At 36.7% G+C, this 5,093-nt stretch overlaps 1 non-coding gene across 1 annotated transcript; it reads right to left on the reverse strand.

Annotated features, from left to right (window-relative positions):
* Window positions 1-312: 312 nt before the first annotated feature.
* On the reverse strand, window positions 313-419 carry LOC149018715 (small nucleolar RNA R71). Its single transcript, XR_016173263.1, has one exon. It is a non-coding gene; the product is annotated as a small nucleolar RNA R71 (small nucleolar RNA).
* Between the last annotated feature and the right edge of the window lie 4,674 nt (window positions 420-5,093).

Genomic DNA, 5,093 nt, shown 5'->3' on the forward strand with positions numbered 1-5,093 from the left:
TCTTGTATACGTTTACCTGAAGTGAGGGGTAATAATTTTGAGCTCAAATCTCATTATCTGTCTATGTTACCTCAATTTCATGGGTTACCTGATCAAGATGCATATTTGTTCCTTAGGGAGTTTGAGGAGGTTTGTGTCCTTATGAAGGTACAACAGCTCACTGATGATGCTGTAAGACTAAGATTCATTACATTTGCATTAAAGGATCAAGCTAAAAAGTGGCTTTATAGCTTACCTAGGGATAGCATTATCACATGGGAACAATTTACTGTCCTATTCTTAAAGAAATTCTTTCCTTTCTCTAAGACGAACAAAATAAGAAATGATATTCTTCAATTTCGTCAGAAACCCAATGAGTCCTTTGCTAAGGTAATGGAGAGGTTTCAAAGCCTTCTCCAAGAATGCCCTCACCATGGTATAGAATTGTGGCATTTATGCCAAATAATTTATGAGGGTATCGATTTCCAAACAAAGCAACTGTTGGAATCAATGTGCCCCACAGATTTACATCATTCACCGATGATTCCGAGCTTGGAATTTTCTTTTAGACCTAGCAGATAGAACTAGAGAATGGGAGTCAACCCAAGAGTCTGAAAGGACTAGTAGGGGATATTTTGTTGATAGCCAAATTCATAAGGAAGTACAAATAGATAACATTTTAAAAAAGTTAGAGACGTTGGTAGTTAAAGCTGCACCACCAAGTCAAGCACATTTTATTGACAAATCTATTGCTATGTGTGCATGGTGTCGCCTCCTACACATGTAATTGAGGAATGCCCTAGCTATTCGAGGCCAACATGAGATGTCAACGCGATGTTTCCAAACCCATACAGAACACGTACAACTCGGGTGGAAGAATCATCCTAACTTTTCATGGTCTCAAGGGCAAAACCAAAATGGATTAAACAATTATTCCACACAAAATCAATTTGTTGCCCCTCAAAAGCAAAATGCCCAATTTTCTCATTATCCAAATGTCCAGCTCCCTCAAGCCCCAAATTTCCAGAATGCCAATTTAGCTAGACCTATCAATCCACCTATTGTGCCTCATATGCCTCACATTGCACAAAATCAATCATCACCTGGTTTCAACAGAGGTAACAATCCGAGTTTTCTGTCTCTCTTCCTTAGAGAAGAATATGGAAGTACTTTCCAGACCTTCATGACTTCTATGCATAATATGGAAAAACAAATTTCCACTCTTGCAAGTGCTTTATCTGAGCGAGAAAAAGGTAAAATGCCTAGCCAACCTGAGTTAAATCCTAGGATTCAGATTCAACAAAGACCACAAAATCAAGTCAACCAAGTTGAATCCTCCCATTCTTCTTTAGCTTCAATTAATTCGTGTCGCATTGAGAAGTGGGAAAGGGTATTTAACAGGTGAGTCACATATTAATGAAAAGAGCGAGATTAGTGACCACTGTGATGAGGAGAATGTTCAAGTATCTCCTAATGAGGGTTTGTCTGAGAAACCCATAGAAGTTGAGGATGAGCCAGTTGCTTTAGCAAGACCTAAGTTTGGAGAACCACTATCGAAACTATGAGAAAAGAGCAAATTTCAAATGAGAGTCTTTATGTTCCTAAGGCCCCTTATCCTAGTCGTCTAGTTAATAAGAAGAAGACTGCAACTATGGAGAAAATTTTTGATGTCTTCAAAAAGGTAGAAGTAAATATCCCTCTTTTGGATGTCATATCTCAGATCCCCGCCTATGCAAAAGTGTTGAAAGATTTATGCACTCATAAAAGAATCACTAGCATTCCCAAAAAGGCGTTCTTGGCAGGTAACATTAGTTCCATCATTACTCAACCTTTAGTAGCCAAATATAAGGATCCAGGGAGCCCCACCATAGCTTGTGTCATAGGCAATACACACATTGAACATGCTTTACTTGATCTTGGTGCAAGTGTGAATCTTTTGCCTTACCATGTTTATAAGCAACTAGGATTGGGAGAATTGAAAGCAACTAGAACTACTCTTCAGTTGGCAGATAGGTCAGTTAAGATTCCTAAAGGGATGGTTGAAGATGTTTTACTGAAAGTGGGAGAATTTATTTTTCCAGTTGATTTCATTGTGCTAGATACTAAACCTTTTTCAATCAAGGATGAAATCCCAATAATTTTAGGAAGACCATTTTTGGCTACTAGTAATGCATTAATCAATTGTCGAAATGGCCTCTTACGATTATCTTTTGGAAATCAAACTGTAGAGTTTAATATGTTCAAGATAGGGAAACAACCACAAATAGAAGAAGAGATCAATATGCTTGAGGAATCTTTTGATTTTCCTAATGATGTGATTACCAACTTTGAGATTGATTTTGATTCTAAATTTCAAGAATGTATGGATATGTTGGATGATGATAGTGAAACTTTCTTTTCCGAAGTCTTAAATTTTCACACACCTTTGGAGCCTATTAATCCTCTATCCATCTCCATCTCCATTCCCAAGCCCTCAATAATTGAACCCCCCAAGATAGAATTGAAAGAGTTGCCTTCTAATTTAAAGTATGCTTTCCTGAGACAAGATAATCATCTTCCTGTTATTGTTGTCTCTGATTTAACTTCTGACAAAGCAGAAGAGTTGATCACACTGTTGAATGATAATAGAGAAGCATTGGGTTGGTTTGTCACTCATATCAAAGGTCTAAGCTCTTCCATTGAACAATATCATATTCATCTTATGAAAGATGCAAAACCTTCTAGAGAACCTCAACGTATGATGAGAATTTTTTTTAACATTGTGAATGTTTTTCTTGAGATCTTTAGAGATGATTTTTTGATTCACGGTTTTTCTTATTTGGAGTGCCTTCCCCATCATACATTGATATTGAAGATAAGACTAAAGCTTCCCATGATAAGTATATCTTGACTAAAAGGTATATCCCTCATTTGTCTTCCTTGTTTATATTTTCATGCATGCATTGAGGACATTGCATTACTTTAAGTGTGGGGGGAATACCGTCTTTGTAAATTTTAACTTTGGCTTTTGATTAGTGTGCATACTATTTCAATTGCTATGATGTGTGAAATGAGAGTGATTTTGGTACCCATCATGAACACATAAAAACCCTGTTGAGAGGAAGGTAACTTGTATATATGTTGAGATGAGACTTTCCTTAGAAAAATAAAAGGCCCTTAACTTAAGGCGTTGAACCATCTATGAGTTTTGTGGGTCCTTGTTTCTTTGGCTAGAAGTTGAGATCAATTTTGTGTATGGCATGACAAAAGAAGAAAGAAAGAAAAAAAAAAGAGTAGAAAGTAAAAGTTGAATTCCTTGGAACTAGACAGGGCACTCCGACTCAGGAATCGAGGTGACTTGATCGAAACTCTTAGGAAGGAGATTATTGAAAAGAATTCTCGCATCACTGTCTATGTGGGCATATGCAAAGCAAAGCTACAAAGTAACTTGGGTTTCTGGTGTCTGCTCCACCATGTCATTCAAGCCAACCGTAGTGGAGTAATGTAGAGTTCACTACTCAAAAAAAAAAAAAAAAAAAGAGAAATAAATACAAGTGTCATCAATGCCTTGGTAAAATTGTTTGGTCAAAAATACTTCAAAACCTTAGTCCTTGGTCCCCTTACTTTATGAGTGGTTTTGCTTAAAGGAGAGGTGTACTTGAAAGATATAAGGTGAGTCCTTGATTGAGATATATGCTAAGTCTCAAGAATCAATATGGGGTAATAAAGTTCAAGTGTGGGGGATCTTAAATCAATTGTGAGAAAAATTGTCATAGCTATTGATCCTGTATGAGTACTTACCAATTGTTAGAGTTGGAATTTGCAATGTTTTATTTTGAGCTAAAATTGGAATTTTGGATGTACATTCACTTGCAAACATCCACGAGACAAAACTCGTCCTCTAGGGGTAACCTAGTGGTTTAAAGGCCTCGTTGCACATGCTAAGTGTAACCGTGATTCCTACGAAAGTGAGTTAGGATTTATTTTGTTGCACTAGTTTCTTACCTGCATTTGTATTTTTCTTTAATTTTTGCTTGAGGACAAGCTTAGTCTAAGTGTGGGGGAATCTGATGAACACATTTATGTGTGAAATCTTAGGGCATAAAGCATGCATTTTATACACTTAGAATGGAGTTACCTTGGGTTTTATGTTGTTTTTGCAGATTTTAGGACTTTTCAAGATTTAAGCAAATATTTGGAGTTTTGGGCTTGAATCATGCTATTTTACACGTCAAGAAGTCCATTCACATTCTCAAATGCGAAAATGGGCCTGATCTGAGCATGATGGGCTAGAGATGTGTGATTACGGGCCAACTCCGAAATATTGAAGAGATAAAGAAGGCAAATTTGATCTACGGCTGAGATTTTAAATTAAATCTACAAAGATATTATTGAGAGAGTCCAGATGGAAAAGAGTCCTTGCATACCTCAATATCTTATTTTTTATTTGGGATTTGATTAAAGAAAGAAAAAGAGGAAAGAGAATTATATTCAGATAAGGATGAAGCAAAAATCTCGTTTTTGAATGCCTCTGTCCAGTTTCGATCAAACCCTTCATCGAACGGCCATCCGATGTCCGATCGTGCTGATTTTTGGAGGAGAGCTTCACGACTACTTAAACCTCAAATCCAACGGTGGGATTATGCATCTGATCTCTCTAAGTCGGCGCGATTAGTACGTCAAAACCCTAATTGGATGAGTCAGATAGAAACCCTGAGTTTTATTCAAATTCAGCCGTGCTTCATATCTCATGTAAACTCTATAAAAGGAGATCATATTCCATCAAAGGAGAACGTGTCTTAGAGCTTAGTAGAAGCATTCTTTCTTCTCTCTTCAGTTTATTTATGTTTTCTCTAGTTTTCTTTGCTTGCATTAGTGAGATTTAAATTTCTAGATTCAATGTTTAGGTTTAATCTTTTTATGTAATGCAATTCAAGTTCAAGCTTCAAGTTCAAGATTCAATTTTTTTAGATTCGTTTTCTCGGTCTAGCAATTGCAGATTTAGATCATTCTAGATCTAGATCTGGTTGTTAGGGTTGGTTGAGATTCGAATCGTTTGTTCAATTCGCAAGTAAGTAACCTTCTTTATTAATCTTCTCTCCTCCCTCCATTCCCGCTTCTATCTACCCCTCTAT

Source organism: Hakea prostrata, chromosome 4, assembly GCF_041222555.1.
Source record: "Hakea prostrata isolate BN-2017 chromosome 4, UWA_Hpros_2, whole genome shotgun sequence".
Classification (NCBI taxonomy): domain Eukaryota; kingdom Viridiplantae; phylum Streptophyta; class Magnoliopsida; order Proteales; family Proteaceae; genus Hakea; species Hakea prostrata.